Below are 21,972 nucleotides of genomic sequence, written 5' to 3' on the forward strand. Positions count from 1 at the left end.
AAGTATTGGCCACTTGGATGGATAATCACTGCCTAAAACTAAACGGCTCCAAGACAGAAGTCTTGGTGGTTGGTGGTGATCAACGGCTCTGGACATGTGACTGGTGGCCAAGTTGTTTAGGCGCTATGCCTATACCGTGTCCTGAAGCAAAGAACTTAGGTATATGGATGGATCCCACACTCTCTTACGAGACACACATCAACCGTTTAGTAGGCAAGTGCTTTGGAGTCCTAAAGACTCTCAATAAAACCCTGGACCTCCTCCCTTTGGAGGCTCGGCGCACTATGACCCAGGCACTGATTACGTCACGCCTCGACTATGGGAATGTCCTCTTCCTGGGAGCTTCTAGTAAAAGCATAGGACGACTCCAGATACTGCAAAATGCTGCAGCCCGCCTAGTGCTTAGACTCCCAAGAAGAGCCAACTCCACAACCGCCCTGGAGGCCCTCCACTGGCTCCCAGTGAAAAAAAGAATAATGTACAAAGCCCTCCTAATATGTAATCGGATCCTTTGGCATAAAGCTCCCAGCTATCTGGCAGGTCTGGTTACCTGGTATGAACCACGCAGATTGCTTAGATCGGGCGGCATGGGCACGGTTGTGACCCACCGCTATAGGAGAGAAAAAATGGGAGGTCGGTCCTTTAGAGTAGCGGCTGCCATAGGATGGAACAAACTCCCCATCAGTCTCCGCCTGGAGCCTTCAGAAACTATCTTCCGACGGCAACTGAAAACTCATCTGTTCTCCTCATAGTCTCCTTTGTTCTCTGCCTCGCTACTGCCCTCCCCTCGGGCGAGTTTCTCTTCTCTCTTTTTAGCGCGGGGACACGCCGGGATGGCGTAACCATGCGCTCTATAAATGTCTTTATTATTTATTATTATTATTATTCACTAAAAAAACAGACTGACCTACACTGAGTGTAGAGCAGCACTTGCACTATGAGACTCAAGTCAAGCGCAGCCTGCCCTCTGGCAACCATTGTCTGATTTTACAAGGAAATAAATCTGAAGCGCAGGCTGGGCTCTAAGCACAGGGGACAGGAGATTAAAATAAACGTGCCTAAATGCCGGAAAGTTATTTCTTTTTGGTGCGTGCAGGTGCAGCCTACTTTGTCGGAAACGGGGAATACATCACCCTGAGCCAATGAATGAGCACGTGAGAGCCATCTAACTATCCCACCGTCGCAGTGCCTCTGATACTCTTCCAACCTGGGTACGTCACCCCCACAACCAGAACACACTAGCCCAGGTCTTGGATCTGATGCTTCTCCGTGATCTGCACACACACAAGACTAGGGTTGGTGTTTGTGAGTATGGTATGTAGAAGTTTTAACCAAGAAACAGTCCCGGGTGTGTACGGTATTGGCAATAGACTGTGGGGCCTGGCTAGATCGAGAGGGCCGAACGGGCAGCTTTTGTTGCTTTTATGAAGCAAGTACATTCTGTATACAAAAATCATACCTGTACTGAATGCGGGTGCCGGCGCTCATATTCAGCATTTCTAAAACATTTATTGGCACTTTGGCTGTCCTGCACACATCCAGCCTGACGGGCCCCAGCTCAGCCAAAAGCCCGCCCTCAGCCATTCTTAAAAGAACAACATTTTCTTTGTGCTAAACAGGCTTTATTACATCCCGGCTAAGATTGCCAAGTTTGCAGCGGTCCCTGTTCCACAGTGTCCTAGGTGTAAATTTGACAAAGCTGATGACACCCACATGTTTTTTGAATGCATAGAATTAAGTCAATTTTGGAAGAATGTGGAAGACCCATTGACAGCTCTCTTTGGAACTGATTTTGGGATTGATCTCTACCTTGTGATTTTTGGTACAAATGACCTTATAAGGGGGGTGCTGTCGCAGATGCATATTGGCTTGTTGCTAGATCTTATCATTCTAGCCAGGGGGGAGATCTGCATTAGGTGGAAAGACTCGACCCTTCCCAATAGAGAAAGCTGGCTAAAAGCTGCGTTGAATATGGCTTGTTTAGATCAGGGAGGCGGAATAGGATCACATGAGAACATCTGGTCTCCCCTGTTAATTTGGGGACGGCGCCTGCGCTTGATAACCTGTTAGTCCCCTTGTGTTTGAAGTCGGTCCAATGATTAAACAAGGCCTCAAACACGTGAGGCAGGCCATGGGGGCCTAGACCTATGCAGTGAGCCGAAGGGTCCCCAGGTCCATATTATTCGGTTTGTTAAATCTGCTTTGGTCATAGGTGAGATGAGGACAATAAAAAAGAAAGAAACAACATTCTGTGAAAGTAGTCGTAATCTGCTCACGGCTTGACATCACTAACGTGATGATTGACGACGCTCTTTAAGTATGCCTGGACAATGATGAGACTTCCTCTGAGACATACTAGGCAGCAGCCACAGATGAAGAGCAGCGCAGGAAATTATTTTAATAATTACTGAGCCTGCCATCGATCTGCCGGAGGAGAAAAATCAGAAAACTCAGCCCGGTAAAATAAGTGCCGGTGCTGAGCACCGGAAAGCTCTGGCACAAATTAAGCACTGTCTCTTTGGCTAACTTGCCCACTGGGGCTCACTGTCATTGCTGTTTATCCCTCATGGAGCTGTTTTAGCCTTTCATTCAGTACTACTGGTTTCTCACTTTCCCATGGCTGACAAGACTTTCAGAATGAAATACAGTCTTTAGGATAGCTATTAGGCAGCATGCCTCGGTATAATGTTTTCAAACCAAAAGTGAAAATGTCCCCTCCATTCACTAAAAGTAACCCACACAATATCCGTTAGACTTTTGTATGCAGTGTATGAAAATATACAGCCGGTAGTGATTAGTTAAAAAAAAAAAGTGTCCGTTGTGTAAAAATACCAGCATTTTCCATAAAAAAATCCTTTTCTGACTTACTATTGCTAATGGCACAGGAGTTTCTATATAGATCTAAATATATTGTGGCAAATTATCAAGTCGCTATTGCCACCACGTCACTTTTTGTGTCGTTGTGGTGGCGATAGGGCAGCGCCCGATTACCAAGGCAGTGTTAAACCACATAACTTGGCTAAAAGCCACATTAAGTGGCTTAACTCTGCCTTGGTAATAGTGTCCCTTTCACGCTAAACTTAGCGTGAAAGGGGCGTGCAGTGGGTGTTGAGGTGGGCGTTCCACCGCAACACCCATTCACTTCAACGCTGCCACCTATTATCAAAAGAGGCGAAAATAGGTGGCAGCGCCGAACTTAAGACCAGGAAAATCCTGGTCTTAAGGTGGCTAAACGAGGAGAAATGCTTCATTTCTCCTCGGCTTTGATTTTTCCATGTGTGCTGCCTTGTGCAGCACAGATGGAAAAAGTAAAATGCCAAGGTTTGTTTATGTACAGGAAGCAGCACACATATGGTGTATCCTGGCGTTTCCAAAGTGGCGATGAGAGGCTTTAAGCCAAGGAGGCTAACGCCTCTCACCTCCAATTTCCTAGATAATATGACCAACTGTTGCTTATGGTTTTGTGAAGAACTGTTTATGAACCTGTGCAACACAGGATTCTAGTCCTCACTATTAGGCAATGCCTTTCGATGACAGAGGCCACGCCCCGTTACAGGAGTCCTAGTTGTTTCATTGCTGTGCCACTGTTGGGACCCCACCCTCACCTTTTTCATCCCACTTAAAGCACTGGGTGAACCAGCTTCCACTGAGTTTAACCAGCCCTGCTAAGTGCCACACATCTAGAGTTAGAACAGCTCCTTTTAGGTCCATTCTTCGCATCACTGCAAAGGAGATTATCACGCAAATCACCTGAGCAGTAAAGTTAAGCATGTTATATCTCCCGTGCTGAGGAGGCTGTTGAACTGTTTTTGTTCTGCTCCCAATGACACTTCGCTGCAGCCAATTCAAGGTTTCGTATATTGCAAAATAGCTTCTCCGGCCCAACCCACGCTGACCCAGCACCCTGAACTCGGTATCACGACAGATGCACAGACAAGATGTCATTGCATGCCCAGCCCACCCATCGCAGGCCTTGAAACTTCACGGCCCTCTGCATAAGCAATACATACACCTGACTTTTTTCCAATTTACTTTGCAGCTGCAGAGAACGTGGTTTCAGTCAGTGGCTTTCCAAGGCATGTTGGTGAGGGGACAAGAGACTGCATCAAATGGGCCGTAGGCACTAGATTTTTTATTAGGCTGTTGCATAGGTTCAGTACTAGCACAGCTCTCCACCTGGCCAAATGCGTGCTGCCGCCCTACAAGGATAGCTCATGTTCTTCGGTAGTGTTCTCACTGTGGGTAAAAACTGGCACAATGGGGCCTCCTGCTGACTATAGTGCTACCCAGGGTTGGATTGGGGTCATAAATAGGCCTGGGCCCCCTAAACAAAAGTAGCCCGCATTTGCAGATTGCACCTTTTCGCAAAACACTGCTTCAGTGTTTAAAGTATTATGAAAAGAAGGAGCGTGAGGGTTTTTCTAAAAGAGGCAAGTTTTCTTAGCTTCACTGAGATAAAAAAAATGCAAATGTTGCTAGGACTCTTTGTGTACAGGTCAGTTTGCAATGGTAAACCTCACCTAAATATAAGTGTGCCCACTTATACTCATCCCCCTGCACCTGCTCAATCTGCATACATGAATGGGCTGGCCCAGCGAGAGACTGGGAATAACACCTCAGCCCCTTTGGTAAAAGTGAGGTAACAGAGGCCCATCTGCCTCCGGAAGGGCCGCTTAGGCCCACCACTAGGGCACTGGCGGCACTAGAACAGCACAGACACAGCCCAAATTGGCCACTTTGCTGGCCAAAAAAGTGGCCCACAGCTGTGACTCAGATAGCGGCCCATCGCCCATTCCCCAAGTGCACACCATACCTACCTGACCCTAGTGCTTCCAGCATCCTTTAACATCACCCCTCAGAAATTGCGTAGGGTAACTTGAAGATACTTTTAAACAAAAAATAACACTTATTATGTAGGTTGTGAGGAGTGTGAAACACTTTCAGCAAATTTCAGCAAGCATATGGGGAGCTTTAGCAAGCAGCCCATGTATAAAAAAACTACACGTTCCTTGATGCATTATGCTGTTTGCTTAAAAGCCACTACAAGCTGAAGATATCACATGATTATGGTGATACTTTTTGCAGCTATGCCAGTAGCTCACCACATTTACCATGAAATAAATCTTCATCGAAGACAGCAGGTAAGGGTATCAACTCCTTCTGCTGGGAGCAGCAGTCTTGGCTGGTGCTAAGATCTTAATGTAAAAATTAACTCATTCTCCAATACAGCCACTCACACACCAATTCACTTAACCAAACACCAACTCAAACACTCGCTCACCCATACATCCACTTACAAACCTAGTCACTCAATTATACAGCCATTCAGACATCCATACAGTCACTACACACCCACTAACCCACCCAAAGAGCCACTCACACCGACACTCACTCACCCATACAGGCACTGGCACCCACCCACTCGCATATACAGCTACTCACACATCAACTTATACAGCGATACAGCCAGTCAAAAACAATGCACGCAAGGATACATAAAGTCACACACTCAGTAGTTGTGCACCTAGTATACTAATGTAACTTTTGTAGTTAGTTTATATGTTTAACAGTCATAAACTCTTAGAAAATACTTACACTCACTAGATGATGTCATCAGTGATGTCATTTGAGATGTCATCAGTGATGTCACTGACCATGTCATGCAATAAAAAAAAAAAGATTTAAGGGAGCTGTGTAGGAATACCCTGCCCCCAGCCCGGGTCCCAAAGAGAAAAGAGAAAAAAGGGAAGTTTTGGCATTATACCGCCAGAGTAGCACTGGGGCCTCCCTCCCCGAGACTATCGGGGCTCCGAGGATCCCATCCCCTGCGGTCATTTTTTTTTTTAAAAAGGGGAGGGGACGCGAACCCCCCTTGCTTGTAGTTGGTCTGGGGCTGCCGGGCAGGAGCCCACTTCTGTTTCCCTACCTGTACTCCTGCGGGCAGGGAAATTGTGATTGCTCCCACCTAGAGGAAGCAAGCAAAACAGCTGTTCCCTCCATGTATGAGCAATGCCAGCTCCTGCAGTACGCTGGGAGCCGATAGGAGTCACAAGGGCCTTGGGGCTTCCCTGCATCCCCCAATGAAATGTTTTATGGGTGGCCAAGGTGGGCACCAGGGCACTTACTTAGATTGAAAAATGCAAGGGAGGTGGGGGTCCATGGGGCATCTTAAGGATTGAGGAAAGGGGGTGATGTACCCTCTTCCCCATTATTGTTTAGCCCCAGCGATGGGGGGTCCCTCAGCCTCTTAAAGCTCAGGTAGAGGGGCCACACTCCCCCTCTCCTATTATTAGTGTGTGGGCCTGTGGGAGGGGTTTCTAGGGGCCATTTGGGTTTAAGGAGGAGGGCCTTGATCACCCACCCCCAAAATACTGATTTGTAGGTCTGAAGATTGGCTCCCCTGGGCCTCTTAAGGATTTGGGAGGGGACGCCACATGCTGCTTCCCTAATAATATACTTTTGTCCCCAGGGAATGGGTTACACGGGACCAAGAGTGGCTTGGGAGAGGGGCTGTGCACCCACTCCCCTTTTAAGAAAAAAAAAGGTCCTGATGGATTGGGTCCCCATTGCCAATAGTGCATGCACACACCCCGTTTTTTTATCAAAATATGGCCCTGGGGTGATGGGGTTCCCCAGGACCAATAGTTGCTTGGAGAGGGGATCAGGGTGACTCCCTCCCCCTGCAGGGAGTTGGATGGCTGCGGGCGTTGGTTGCATGGCCTGGCCACTGCATGGCAAGGGGTTGGCTGTAGGTCCTGGCCACAGGCTAAGCCCTACATCCACCATCTGCCATGCATAGTCAAACGATGTGCGTCGTAGGGGTTGGCTTCACATATGTTATACATAGGTGATAATTTCAGTGACAACGTAACGTTTTTAACTAAAAAAAAAAAACTGAAATTCACCAGTTATAGTTATCTATATTAACTATAAATTGTGCCCTAAGGAAACTGTAACCCGCATCCTCACCAGAATATACTGCTAGATCACCAGATCTTTCCTGTATGTCAACCCATTTGCCTCCCTGAAACCTTGACCTTTCTGGTCATCATCAGGACCCCTCTACATTAATTACAGCCAAGTGAAGACAGTTTCACCATATAACAGGACATTTAGAGTTAACTACATCAAAGAAAATTCAATCACTATCACATATTAAATTAATCATAATCAAAAAAGATGATTCTGACACTAAGGCCATCTAGCTGGGTTATTTTATCTCTCATTTGCGTCCGTTTACATGTCCCTCAGATTACTGTGCTATTACCACTTGCATTTAATATTTACTTCTGCCCTATAACCATATTTTTTCTAAATACTTAGAACATACCTTTTTATAATCATACTTATAACTCACAAATCATTTTAAGCAGGTTCCATCACATTTATCGTGGCATGTGCTGTGTGGTTTCATTTCCATAGGGTGTGTGGGTGATGATGGTGTGATGGAGAAGTGGAGGAAGGAGAGCCAGAGGTGTTATAGTCAGGACAGATAGTAGGCTTGGTATCAATGTTAACAGCCCTAGCTGTGTCAGAAGCTTTGAAGTCTCTTAGGATATCAGACAATCTGGTGAAAATGGGGAGGTTGATATCCAAGAATTGTATCATAAGCTTCCATATTTCAGTCAGGGTAATGCAAGTCACATTTCTGGTTACAGTAACCTGAGGTCATTCAATTGTGAAAGAGAGTTGGTATTCTTTGAGACAAAGAAAAACACCATTTGTATGTGATTACTGGTGGGTATGTACTCAGTGAAAAATAGTACTCAGGTTTTAATAGAGCCCAGTGTGACACTACAGTTGTTTTGGCTAGGTCATGTGGAGTAGGTTCTCTGCAGCATTACTTGAGGCATCCTAGATTATGATCTGTAATGAAACTCTCTTTGTTGTAGGTTAGGTTTGGTTGCCAGAATAAGAGCACACAAAACAGGTAGACTATTGTTCTTGAAAAGCAACAATATGCAACTGAGGAGCTGGGTAGTTATGTGACAGCATCATCTGCAACTGAGAAGTATCACTAAAAAGAGAAATAAAATGTGGTAGGGCTTCAAATTCAGCTGTGGTGCAACAGCAATGTGGAGGTGGAAAAATGTAAGGGGCACTAATCACATGTAAGTGCAAAATCACCCTTAATGCAACACCAAAGGAAGTATGAATACCCTTGTAGGAACAAAAAATTACTTGGCACAGAGAATAAAAACAGTAGTAAGTTTTTCATCCTTATGACACCACGTAAGGTGGGCAGCATATTGAGGTGCAAACTTACACCAGCTTCAACATCCACTTGAGTTTGAAATTCTCCGAGGAACACTTATGAGTAAAATCATTCTTGGTGGAAAGTAAGCAACATTTTTGGTAACACATTTTTGGGCATAACAACATTCATGTGCAGCATCATAAGGAGTTTAGAAACAAATATTGGCGAATCAGTCACACGTAAGGGCGTAATCACATTTAGGAGCAATGCCAGCTTTCGTGCAACATCAACAGGATTGTGAAAATAGATGTTGGAGAAAAATTATATTTAAATGCAAAATCACTTCTACATTTAAAATCACATTTATGTGCAAAATCACCAATGGTGCAACATTGAAACCTTTTTGTAATCACAACTTACATTTAGGTACAAAATTACTTTTAGGTGCAAATGGAGGAATCATTATGGTATCACATTGAAGAACAAAATGACATGTCAGTGCAAATTTACACTTGCTGAAACATGAGCAGGAGTGTGGAAACACTTTTAGGAGCACAATTTTACCTCCACTGGAATGCAAGGAAGATATGCTTCACCGCCTACCACAATTTTGGTTCCTCTATGTCCATTTCATTAGAGGCAGTGCCATTTTGCATGTTCTCTAGAGTCAATGCAAATGTCTCATTGGACGCCTCTGTGATGGTGTTTTAGTGCTGGTATTTTAGAGAGAGTCAGTGGCGGCTACTCTCCTGAGGCGGAGGAGCATCGCCTCACTGTTTTTTGCAGTGGAAATGAAGGAAAAAGAAAATGATAATGCCTGGACGTTATTATCATTTTATTTGTTCCTGAGTCTTTGCGGAGCGGGGAGGGGCTGCTCTGCTCTCAGAGTAGGGAAGGAGTGGTGTCACTCTGTAAAATGCCGATGAATGTTGAAAGGCCCTCTCGGGCTGGCCAAACAGTCATGCACACTTTGCAGGTTCTCTATGCAGGCCGTATACCAGCCTTCATAGAGAAAATGCCCAGGCCCTCAATCTCCATCTGAGCGCCGAACGACGGTGCTCAGACTAATCATAACTCTGCATTGCAGCATTGTGATTGGTCAGGGGATCCTGGCTGCATCCTCTTACGGCGAGAGCGGAGGGACGACGACGAGGGACGAAACAGAGAGATGCGAGGAAGTAGATATTCTTTTCTTTCTCTGTCCCCCTCCCCCGCCCGTCACACCACCCTTGATCCACACCAGCCGCTACTGGAGAGAGTGTTGATACCTCTTAATTAAGTAATCGTCATTTCTTTTAATTCAAGTCTCCCTCACCACTGTCTTTACATCATGTGGTCTGCCTTGTTACACAGAAAAGATTTATCTACCTTAGCCATGAGATAAACTTAAAAACGAATACTTATACCTAACACATAACCTGGGCTCCACCTTCTCTATAAAGAGACCATAAAGAGGAGCTTCACCTATCATACTTCCTGAACTACCAAACACCACAGCTGCCCTGTGAACAAAATCAAACTGACAGGGAGAGAGAATATCTAGCACTGTAATGAGGAAGACTAGGACTCGGAATAAAAAAGATGATCAGAAACTAATCTGGGCATTATCTCCTTGTCCATCTTCCTCATCGCAGTCATAACATCATGAGTTTGACCTAAAGCACAATCACCTGATCACAGGAATGCTGGAAAATAAGGAACCCCCTGAAACAAAAATTATTGTTAGAACCGCTGAATGTGATTTTTTTCCACAACCAATAGACAGCAGCAGCCATAGCTCAAGATTCAAAGACTTACCACAGAAGAAAGACTATGATTCTCCCAAGTCCCTAGAATGGTATACACAGAGAACTAGGAAGACCCAGGAGACCATAATGGCCAGGTCATTAAAGGTCTTTAAAGCAAAATCGATCTGGAATGCTACTCCAAACAGCAGGCACCAAAGTTAAAACCAGAAGCTTACTCATTGAGACTTATAATACAGAGTGCACACAACCAGAAACTAACTTGACCTACAAAAGGGAGAAAAAAGAGCTGATGGGGAATAAAAGAACCATCAATCAATCAATCAATCAAATCATTTGTAGAGCGCGCTACTCACCCATTAGGGTCTCAAGGCGCTGGGGATTGGGGCACTGCTATTGCTCGAAGAGACAGGTCTTGAGGTGCTTCCTGAAGCTGAGATGGTCCTGGGTCAGTCATAGGTGGGTGGGAAGGGAGTACAAGGTCTTTGCTGCCAGGTAGGAGAATGATCTTCCTCCGGCGGTGGTTCTGCGGATTCGTGGGACGATGGCGAGGGTGAGGTTGGTGGATCGGAGCTGGCGGGTGGGGGTGTAGAACGCGAGTCGGCTGTTGAGGTATTCTGGGCCCATGTTGTGGAGTGCTTTGTGTGCGTGGGGGAGGAGTCTGAACGTGATTCTTTTGCTGACGGGGAGCCAGTGGAGGTTTCTCAGGTGGGTTGAGATGTGGATGCGGCGGGGGATGTTGAGGATGAGTCGTGCGGAGGCGTTTTGTATGCGTTGGAGATGGTTCTGAAGTTTGGCGGTGGTTCCAGCGTAGAGGGCGTTCCCGTAGTCCAGTCGGCTGGTGACGAGGGCCTGAGTGACTGTTCTTCTGGTTTTGGTGGGGATCCATCAGAAGATCTTTCGGAGCATGCGTAGGGTGTTGAAGCATGAGGATGAGACGGCGTTGACTTATTTGGTCATTGTGAGCGAGGAGTCTAGGATGAAGCCCAGGTTGCATGCGTGGTCCGTGGGTGTCGGTGCGGTGCCCAGCGCCGAGGGCCACCAGGAGTTCTTCCACGCAGAGGGGGATTGTCCGAGGATGAGGACCTCCGTCTTGTCCGAGTTGAGCTTCAGACAGCTGTGCTTCATTCAGTCTGCTACCTCTTTTATTCCCTCCTGGAGGTTTGCTTTGGCGGTGGCTGGGTCCTTGGTGAGGCCCATATAAGAGCTCTATGACCACATAAGAGTCCAGGAGCCCCCTTGTGAAACAGGAACCTAAAAGAGACATTAATCATCCAACCCTTTATCATCACAGAAAGAAAATAAGAAGTACTGTTTGGTGCAACTGGTAAAACCACACCAGAAACAAACACTAGCAAAGCCAATAGGTCTGGTGTTGGCTGACACCATTTTGGCTTTGGTAATTCTTGTTTTGTTCTGTAATAGTTATTGAAAAAATCTTATTGTTGGGGAAGCAACCAAGAGTCAATTTACAAAAAAATGTTATTGGCTAAAGGCCAAAAATATTTTTGGGTTTCATTACCAAAGTAGTCCCTGATATTGAGGAGAAATACATTGTGTGTGAATGTGCTCCTTGTGAAAGCTGTACTTGAATGATTAATCCTAATCACGGAAAAATCAGCCCTGGGTTGCTTGTGTTCTGTTTCAGGGTTGATTGGCCTGGCAGTTTAGGCTACACTGTTCCAATTGGAGAAGTATTAAGCGACTCCAGACCATACAGAACTCAGCGTCAGACCCATCCTCAACCTCCCCAAACACACCCACATCACCCCCCATCTCAAGAACCTCCTCTGGCTCCCCATCAAGAAGAGATGCCAGCTCCAGCTTCTGACACATGTCTACAGAGTCCTACACGACCAGGAACCAGCATACATCAACCAGCATGTGAACTCCCCCAACCCGCCAGACACCTGTGCTCCACATCTCTGGCCTTCGCTCGCACTCCCCTCATCTGCCACATCCATTTCGTAGGTCGCACATGCTCCTACCTCACCGCAAAGCCCGGCAACGACCTGCCCCTCCACCTACGAACATCACCTTCCCTAGCGGAATTCAGTAGAGACCTCAAGACCTGGCTGTTCGACTGAGACAATTATACTTCAGCGCCCAGATAACATCAGGGATGAGGAGCAGTGATCTACAAAACTGATTGATTGATTGATTGATTGATTGATTGATTGATTGACCGAATTTTATATAGCTGGGTCCAAACTCTGGTGACACGTTGTAAAGAATAATGTTGGACTGGGATGTGGCCCACAAAATTACCAGTGGCTGAGATTAATTCAAGAATTTCATCCATAACTTTTTTTGTGTGCTCCCTTGTAAAAGGGCTGTCTGCTTAGCTCAAAGTGAAATCAGTAAGTGTCTGAAGTGTGTTAAGCCACTGCCCCATGATGCGTGCTGTAGTGGATGGAAGAAAACGTGACTGACACAACAACCGACTAATGGATGAAGTCTGGACGAAAACCCCTAATAGTAACTAGGTTATGCACATAGCTGTAGAAAAAGGAAAAGGCTTTGTCTAAAAATAGACCTAAAAAAGCCAACTGGTTTGCCATTGACTGCAAGCCGCTTGCCTTTTCTAATGCTTTTTATGTAATATTTTTGTAAACCCTTATTACAAACATACAGATAGAGTGGCTTGCATAGACAGACAGACAGAGGCTTGCAGAGACAGATAGGAAGGCTTGCACAGACAGAAAGACAGGCTCGCACAGACAGAAAGAGAGGCTTCCACTGACAGGCAGGCAGAAAGAGAGACTTAGCAGACAGAGAGAGGCTCGCATAGAGAGATAGACATACAGAGAGGCTTGCAGAGCATACAGAGAAGCTTGCACAGAGAGACAGGTTTGCACAGGCAGACGTATAGAGAAGCAGACAGGCTTGCACTGACAGGCCTGCACAGACAGAGAGACAGAAAGGCTTGCACAGATAAACAGAAAGGTAGACAGACAGAGGCTTACAGAGACAGGTAGAGAGGCTTGCAGAGCAAAGACAGAATTGCGAAGATAGATAGAGTTGCTCAAATAGACAGATATGGATACAATGGTAGATGGATAGACAGACAGACAGAAGGGATGCAAAGGCAGAAGGACAGACAAATGGATTTGGAAAGGTAGACAGACAGGCAGACAGACAGGCAAGTCACTTGAATAAGTGACCAGAATTAAAACTAGTAACATGAGAGTTAAATGTCTACATAAGCAGGACATACAAGAGCACTGAAAACACACTAGAAAGCCATTCAAACAGGGTATATGGACTAAACAGGCCTCAATTAAAACACATACCAGGATAACAAACAGGAGTGAAGTTATAAACACACTTCATTGCTCTCATTCTAAAAAAACTGACAACTTCATGAAAACAATTTCAAATGGAATTTGGTATGCTGAGAATTAGAAGCTGTCACAAAAGAAGAGAATAACAGCCCACTCCAAAACGAATTTACAACACCATTAGCAGGAGATGGGAACTGATAAAGCAGAAAGGTGCCCTGTGTTCCACAATGGAAGAGCTGGTAGAAACAACCTGCTGTCATATCAGACTCTAAACACAAAGGCAACACCAAAACAATAAAGTAAAAACAAAAACACTGGCCCTGGAGAAAACTACCTTGTGAGTGGATGTGGAATGTGTGAAAGAGCACAATGCAGTCACTCAAAGTGATGTTACCCAGTGGCTGAAGTGGGCTGAACCCTTACCCCATATGCTATGCTGTAGTGGGCGGGAACAAAGTGTGAATGACACACCAACAGCAATGGATGATTACAGCTGACTGAAATACCCTTTAAATAAATATATTATACATGTGTAGTGTTTTTAATTAAAAAGTCTTGACTAACGACAAACCTGAAAAAAATTGCAAAAGGACGTCGAAGACCTACTTGATAGTACACGCACCCACACATCCACAAACACACACAAAAACAATTTATTTATTGAGGGTTTCTGATGACTTAAAGCTCATAAGACCTAAGGCCCTTCTGGGTTTCAAAAGCCATCTGAACTCCAAAATAGGCCACAACACACATTAACCACCTGTTTCATATGGGACCATTCATTGGCATGAAAAGAAGTGTTTTGTTCAAGCACCATTTTTATTGAAAAAACGAATTAAATAATTAAATATCCAGTTTGGTTGCAGGTGTTAAAAAAAAGAGAAGCCAGGGTTGAAAAGTTGGGATTTCAGTGAAAGTATTTGTTTCTGTGTGAAAAACACGTTATAATTGTAGAAGTGAGAGGAATTTCAAGCTGCAACAGCCAAGGTTGAATCTTAATTTCAATTAGAATATTTAGGGCTAAGGTATATTCAGGGAAACTGGAATTATGCGATCAGAGACCACGGCTTATTTTTTGCATAGTTATGGATTTGCCGCATTTGCCACATAATTCATCATCTACTGCATATTCTGCAGATTTTAATTAAAAAAAAATATTTTCTAGCTCAAAGGTATCAAAATATACTAAAAACTCTCTGGTGTTCCCTCCCAGTGGGAAGCCCTCCGCAACGATTAACTGGTCATCTTTCACTTGCTTATTGCTATATTTAGTTGTTAAATTGACACTAATGAGGTGAAATATTTGCCCAGACAGTATTTGTAAAAATTACAAAATAATGAATTAATACTATAACAAAATGTGCCAGTTTAGGCTGCATAACTTGCCAGTTGCCATCATAGTTTAGTCAGCCCTGCTGCATAATTCCAGTTGGCCTGGGTATATTTCATGAAGAATGTGTTGATTTGAAATCTTTGTAGAGTAGTTTGGAACTTTCATGATTTAAATGCATCGCGATGCACAGAGCCTGCTTAGCTAGAGGAAAGAAAATCAAATTGAAAGTCGGCCTCCTATTGGATAAAATGGAAGGACCAGGAGGTGACGTCTACAGTCGGTCAGCATGATGCCACGCCCTCCTTTGAACAATGGTAATAGATACCATACCATAGCATACCGGCGTGTCTAGTTTTTGCCACGCCGGTTTTATTCTTGTGGTGCAGTTACAAACAGAGATATTAAACAAAAACTACAGCTGCAGGAATTGTTACAGTATGTTATCTCAGATGGTCGTTCCTGAGATTGACTGTGTCACACATGAGAACCAACTGCACCTGAGTGCGACACAAAATGCCTGCCAACGAAGCAGTCCTCCCCTGTGATAATTATTTTATCATTACTCTCACGAATACTAACAAAAACAAACCTGTAGTTTACTCAGGGTACATAAAGAATATTGTACTGTATTGCAATTGCATTTATCTACAAAGGTACGTTAGTCAGGTACAACAAACAGAAAATAAATGTATAAATAGCTGTGGTGTAAAATACAGAAAATGAATCTGTGAAAGTGAGGTACATTCAAATCAATTTATGTTTAATCGAGTTACAGTAGGAAGAACATTAATCTGATTCGATGAGGTACTGGTTTAATAAATGCACGTCTGTTTCAATGAAGTACATTAAAAAGAAAATACGTCCATTCTTAGTGAAGCACAGTGTAAGAAAATAATCGGTGTTTCAGTGATGTGTAGTATAAAAACAATACATCTGTAATTTAAAGGGGTACAAATTAAAGAAAATGATTATTCCTTTTTCTAAAGTAAATTAAATGTATCTATTTTAGTGCATTAAAGGTGTGTACATGTGTTTGAATCTATACATAATTAATACTATGTTAAAGTGAGGTACGTTACAAAGAAAATGTTTCCAGAGTTAAGTAGGGTTCAGTTTAAAGAACTTGCATCGGTGTGGTAAATTATTTAGTGAATCTATGGGAAAGTGAGGTACATTATAAAGAACAGGTACGAGGTTTTAGTGAGGTCCATAAAGCATTATCCATGTCTCATTGAAGTTAAGTACAGACATTTTTCAGCAGAGCTACGGATCAAACAAGGGAAGGAAACAACATATGGAGGAGACTGTTGGGCGCGTAGAGAATTCCCAACCTAGTGCAACAGCATAGACTAGCGGACACAGGCAGAAAATGAAACCGAAAAGGGATTTCACGTTGTACACAAGCTTTCGACCTTTCAAAGGTTTAAAGCTACAATTAGAACACGCTTACGTATCGCAATGCAAATGAGAGTCCGCTGGGACACAGGTAAAGCATCTTTAAATGACAAATCGTGTAATTGCCAGAACGACTCTATATCGCTGTCAAAAACGTGCCTCCTTTCTGGTCGCCGTTATAAATAAAAGGCTAATACTAAATGGGCAGGTAAGCGAAGCGGGGGCAGTGATCCTTTTGAAAAAAAACATAAACACACAGAGCCTTCCTCATTTTACTGCGAGCATGCGTCCCACAAAGGTAATTGCATTAGTGTCACCTTGCACTCCACTGAGGATTGTGTTTAACGGGCACGCGCACTGACAAGAACCCGCACACTTCCGATTTATGCCTGTTATGAGGACACTTCAGCTGCCCACATTTCTTTTTTGTGGTGTGCTGTCTTTTTTTACTGACCCTAATCCTCATTATCTCTCTTTTCCTTTGCTCGACACTTTAATCTTGCCATCCAACACCTAATCCCCTCCCCCACCCACACACCCTCAGTGCCCGTACTTTATTTTATACCGCAGTCCTTTTCATTTCGCTTTTTAATGTACGTTCTGCTCCTCCTATTCCCAACGTGCTTTCTTCTCTTCCCTTCACAGTTCTTCATGCTGCACGACCCACCCATGCAGCAAATGGAAAAGTAATTCTTGCTTTCATCCCTGCACTAGAAATGTAAGAAACATTTTAGATTGTGGCCCCTAGGGCTATTTACTGTATCCACATTATTATTTTTCCTGATTTTGAATCACTAGCAAGCAATTAAAAATATTCAATTCAGCCATGTAATCTTGTATATTTTCTTCCTAAAATAAGTTAATTTTATTCTTATTTTAATGGGTTTACATCCATCAATCCATTTTAGGCCCCTATCACTTCAATTGCTCCTTTATTTTCCTGTCTTTTTGCCTAGATAGTTATGGCTTTCCTTATTTTTCTTCCCTACTTTCTCATAAGTCTTTTTTCCTTCTTTATGTATCCTTTCATAAATTAACAGACTATTTGTAAAGTGTGCTTTGACCATGATGACATTTTCTTTGGTAGCTAATAACAGACCCATATTGTTGCCTAGCTCAATACCTCTTATTTTAATGAACTTAATTGGACCAAAACCTGAATGAACCTGCTGGAGTTCAGACCCGTGACTATGCATTTAATAGAGGCCCCGGCAGCAGATGCATTAGTCTACTGAGCAACCTGACTTTCTTTCAGACAGATCACCCCTTCTCAGTCCTCATTTCTCACTCCGAATTGGTTTCCACAGTGCTTTTGCGGCACCCTTTTTGAGGAATCTCAGGGGCATATTATCAAGGGATTTATCTCCGCTTTTTTGGCTTTAAAAGCCAAGAAAGCGGAGATAAAATTATCTCCCTATCAGCAACAGGGTGCTAACAGGCAAATTCGCATGTTAGCACCCTTTTTCTCTACGCTTCCCCTTGCATCTCTAATTAGATGCAAAGGGGGCGTTCCAGAGAAAAATAATCGGAGAAATGTTGTTAAGCGAAATTTCTCCTATTATCAAGGATTTCGCTAACCCTGTTAGTGATAAAAAAGCAGCGCTAACCGCGGTTAGCGCTGCTTTTTTACACCTGGTATTTTCCTGACTTAGCCATGATATCCTATGGAAGGTGGATATCATGGCTAAGTTTGTGAGCCCCTATCATCAAGCTAACGCCAAACTTCGAGAGATTATTGTTGGTTTTCCAGCGATAATCTCTCATTTGGCAGTTAGCGCGAGGATTTTTATCACTTCTGAGATAAACCTTGCAAGTTATCTCTGCGATAATTTCCGGCGATGCTTAGCGTTAAAAAATTCGTTGCTAAGCCTCGTTAGCGATAAATATCGCTAATCGTTGGTAATATGCCCCTCAGTTCTTATATGAACTTTTGGCTCTTCTTTATATGTCAAGGGCATCATGTTTGTCTTTTGTGGTGCCTAAGTGTCTTCTAGCAGCCACTTCTCTTTTAAGTACCATTCCTGAACTGATTGCAAATTGTTTCACTCCGTTGTCTGTTTCTGTGCGTTTTGTCTCTTTTAAAATCATTGATTGTGCATAGTAAGGTACACAGAAACGTACTCAAGAATTATTATATATCAAACTGATCATTGCAATTGGAGGCTTCCAGATACGTACTTCAAATGCAAATTTGTGGAGGTTTAAAGTTAATTTATCTTATCCAGTCAGCAATGTTTTGGCATTGACTTGACTGGGATTTCTCTCAGTAGGGCTATAGCCCTGGAATTTTCCAGATACGAACGTCTCTTGCTTCCAGAAACAAATTTAATGTTAGATGTATCGCAAATGGGGAACATTTCTTTCAGTGGCGGCTGGCATGTAAGGAGGGTGGTGGATTGGAGTGAAAAAATAAAAGTTAGGAATAAATAAAAATAAAGAATTACACTTACCTTCAATGCTGGAGAGACGTCCTCCTCCCTCAGGTCGTCTGTTCTCCAGGCAGGCAGGCAGGCTCCAACGTGGAACCAGGAAGCTGCAGTAACCAATCCTGGCGCTGCTTTCATGCAGCATGAAAGAAGTGCCAGGATTGGAGGGAGCGGCCTCTCTCACAGCTCCCGAGGGCACTGAAGCCCTATGCTGTCTCTAACCCAGCTGTCTAAGACAGTTGACTCCGCTAGGTTTAAACTGTGCATGTCTGGCTGGCCGCTGCAAGACGGGCGGCCAATAAAACATGTGCACTTTAAACCAAGGTGCTCTGCCTGCCCATCACTGCTTTCTGCTGCTGCCTGACTAGCAGCAGCAAAAAGCTCTGCATTCCCGTCCTGACGCTTGGCTCAAAACAGAGTTTTGAAAATAAAATGTTAACTAATTACCATTTAATTTTTCTATCCCTGGCGGCATTTCTTTAGTGGGTCGACGCTCCTCTGCCTTAATTGAGGAGCCGCTCCTTTATTTCTTTTTATTGGAAAGCCTCACCAATAAGAAACATTAGCCCCATGACTACATCACATGTAGGTGGACTCTGTATGCATATCTCTATCTATTAAGCAGGAAACATAAATGTCAAAATTAGTTATTAGTGCTCTGCCAATGTAGGTACCAGCCGCGGCCGGTAGTGGGAGTACCGGCCGGGCGGTGACGTGGGGAGGGGCAGGGTGGGGGCAAGTAATGTATGGAATTGGGACCTTAACAGGTAAGTAAACATAAAAATAAATAAAACGAATTTCGTTGCATGCACTGCATCACCAAATGCGATGCAGTGTTCGCAACGAAGTAAATGCATTAAAGCATGGACGGAACATAAATGGTCCCTTAATTCAGCCCTAATGCACAGATATCACCTGCCTTTGGTTCTTGATATACACATGAGAAAAAGGTGCCACTGTTTTCCCAGCATGCTTTGTAGATGCGTATATTTTCCCGATAGAAAAGGAATGAAAAATTTCAACCAAATACTGAGAAGGCACCTTTTTGGGATTTTTCCCTAAAGTGAAAGTGGGACAGTGGTCAGTTTAAAAAAAAGATTTTGCCTGCATACTTTAGAGGCAAAAAACCCATCATTCAAGGCTAGGAATTCTTATACAGTAGTCAGCAACTGGTCACCTTCTTTGAACACGCTTTGGAGCACCCAAGGCTCATTGCTGTTTGGAGAGCGTGATAGCTTCTAAAGAGTCTTTCACCATATTAATGTAGAAAGATCTAAAGGACAAGAATGACTTTGCTCAGTTCTGGCCATAAACACATTTCTCCTTTTACCTCATCATTGGATTCAAGAAACTGGGCTGTTTTTTGGAAGTCATACGTTTGTAAGCCCTATTGAAAAGTGCATAGTAGCTGGGGTGTCTCCTGCCCCTTCAGTCATGAAATGCCTCAGCAAACATGGTGTAATATTACATTGGAGTAAAAGCAAGTACAAATACAATCTAACTTTCTGTGAACTTGTCACTGTCAGAAATTGTTGATTTTGGTAGGGAGGTACACCTGACAACTTAAAAAACACAATCTGTTTAGGTCAAAACACACTTCTAAGAGAACACCTACAATGACATAAGCAAAGAAATGCATGTTAAGTTCAAGCAGCACTAAAAAAAGGAAGTAAAGAAAACAACATAACTTATTAGAAATCTACTTTTACCATTGAATTACAATTTTTAAAAATTTAAAACTAAGTGGAAAATAGCTTTAATAACACTCTATTGCTTTCCCTTGCCAAAATAGGAACTAGGGGCCATTTGTATCAAAATGTTCTTTTGCGATTCTCCCAAAACTATTTTTGCAAATCGCTATTTTAGAATCGCAAAACGCTATGTATGTAGGATTTGCAAATAATATTTCTAATACTACATATCCTTAATTGCGAATCGCAAATTGCGATTCATAATTAAGGAATACCTACCCATTCAATCCTATGGGCTAAGAGGCCCATAGGAATGAAAAGGAAGACATTCTCAATTTGCGATTCTCAATTAGAGAATCACAAATTGAGAATGCAATTTCAAGGGTGCCAGGGTGTCAAAAGGACACCCTGTTGCACCTCTGAAATGTCCATGTGTGCACATGTGGCACACATACATGCCCTAAGGGCATGTGTGTGCTCTACATGGCACTTTGAAAAATGCAAAAAAGTGAATTTTTCAAAGAAATCGCAAATTACCACCAACTTGAAGTTGTTGGTAATTTACGATTCCTTAAGGCCAAATTGCACTTTTTCTGTGCTTCTTACATTGCATTTAAGGAATCACACTTTGTGATTCCTTAAATGCGATCGCAAAAAAGGGAATCACAAATTTTGCGATTCTTTATTTTGCGAGGCTGTTTTTCTTTCCTACATACCACTAAGCCCAATTATGATTGCAAACGCCAAAATTCTATGAATTTCGGCATTTGCGATCGTAATTTGGAATGATACATATGGCACAAAGTGATTTTATTGCTAGCTAGTCCTGCTCATGGGAAAAAAAACTTTTTACCTACAAAATAAAAATAGATTTTGCAACTGTCCACTGTGGGGACATAATTTTCTCACTATTCAGAATGCCCCATTTTTATATATTAAGCAACCAGCCCTATCGGCTTACAAGACATACTTAAGAGTTGTCTTAAGTTATTGTATGTAAGTTAGTTAAATTACATGGCAAAGGCACTTTTCCTTGCCTTGTATCACTACTGCACTTTAAAACTGCAGTCAGTTGGAAGAGGAGTTGGCCTGACGGCAAGGGCGGTTGACCTCTAATCTGGGGAACCAGGTTCAAGTCAGGGCCGGCTTTAGGCATGTGCAGGCTGTGCACCTGCACAGGGCCACCAAACCCCAGGGGCCACCACGCCAATATATATCCTTAATATAATAGTCCTCTGAGGATGCATACATATTTGCGTGGCGGCCCCTGGCAGGGATTTGGCGGCCTCCGTCTCTGTTCCACTTCCAAACACCCTGACCCCCCCCCCTCTTCACTGGCCTCCGCGCTCCACGCTCCGCCCTGCCCGACCCCCTCTTCCGGGGCCCCCTACCTATGCTCCCTGCCCAGGGCAGCCATGAGCCTAGAGCCGCCCCTGTTCAAGTTTTGGCAAGGACGCGCAACATCCTGTGATTCTGGGCGAATCACTTAATCTACCGGTGCCTAACAAAAATGAATGTGTCCTCATGTAACGCAACAGGTGTTCATGTAAAGCCTCTGATACCCGATTCCTCCGGGTCAAGTTCGTGCTATATGAAACTCTGTACAAAAAAAAGTCCAGCAGGGTTCTCTGAAGCTATACATCCGTGTCTCGTATAAGGATGATGTAAAAACGCACTGAAATCCACAGATAATGTTTAACTTCCACGCTACTGGTCCATTGTCTATGTTAATTTACAATGGCTTTACTAAAGGTGAATAAACCAACTGGGTAAACTAATTCAACAGTATAGCTTTACAGGGGAAGTAAACATGCTAAGGCACTGATTGACATTCTCATAGTTGACAAAGTAATAATGCCAACAAAAATACAGCCCGTAAAAAGACGAAACATCAATGGCAA

The sequence above is a fragment of the Lissotriton helveticus genome, chromosome 6, assembly GCF_964261635.1.
Source record: "Lissotriton helveticus chromosome 6, aLisHel1.1, whole genome shotgun sequence".
Classification (NCBI taxonomy): Eukaryota; Metazoa; Chordata; class Amphibia; order Caudata; family Salamandridae; genus Lissotriton; species Lissotriton helveticus.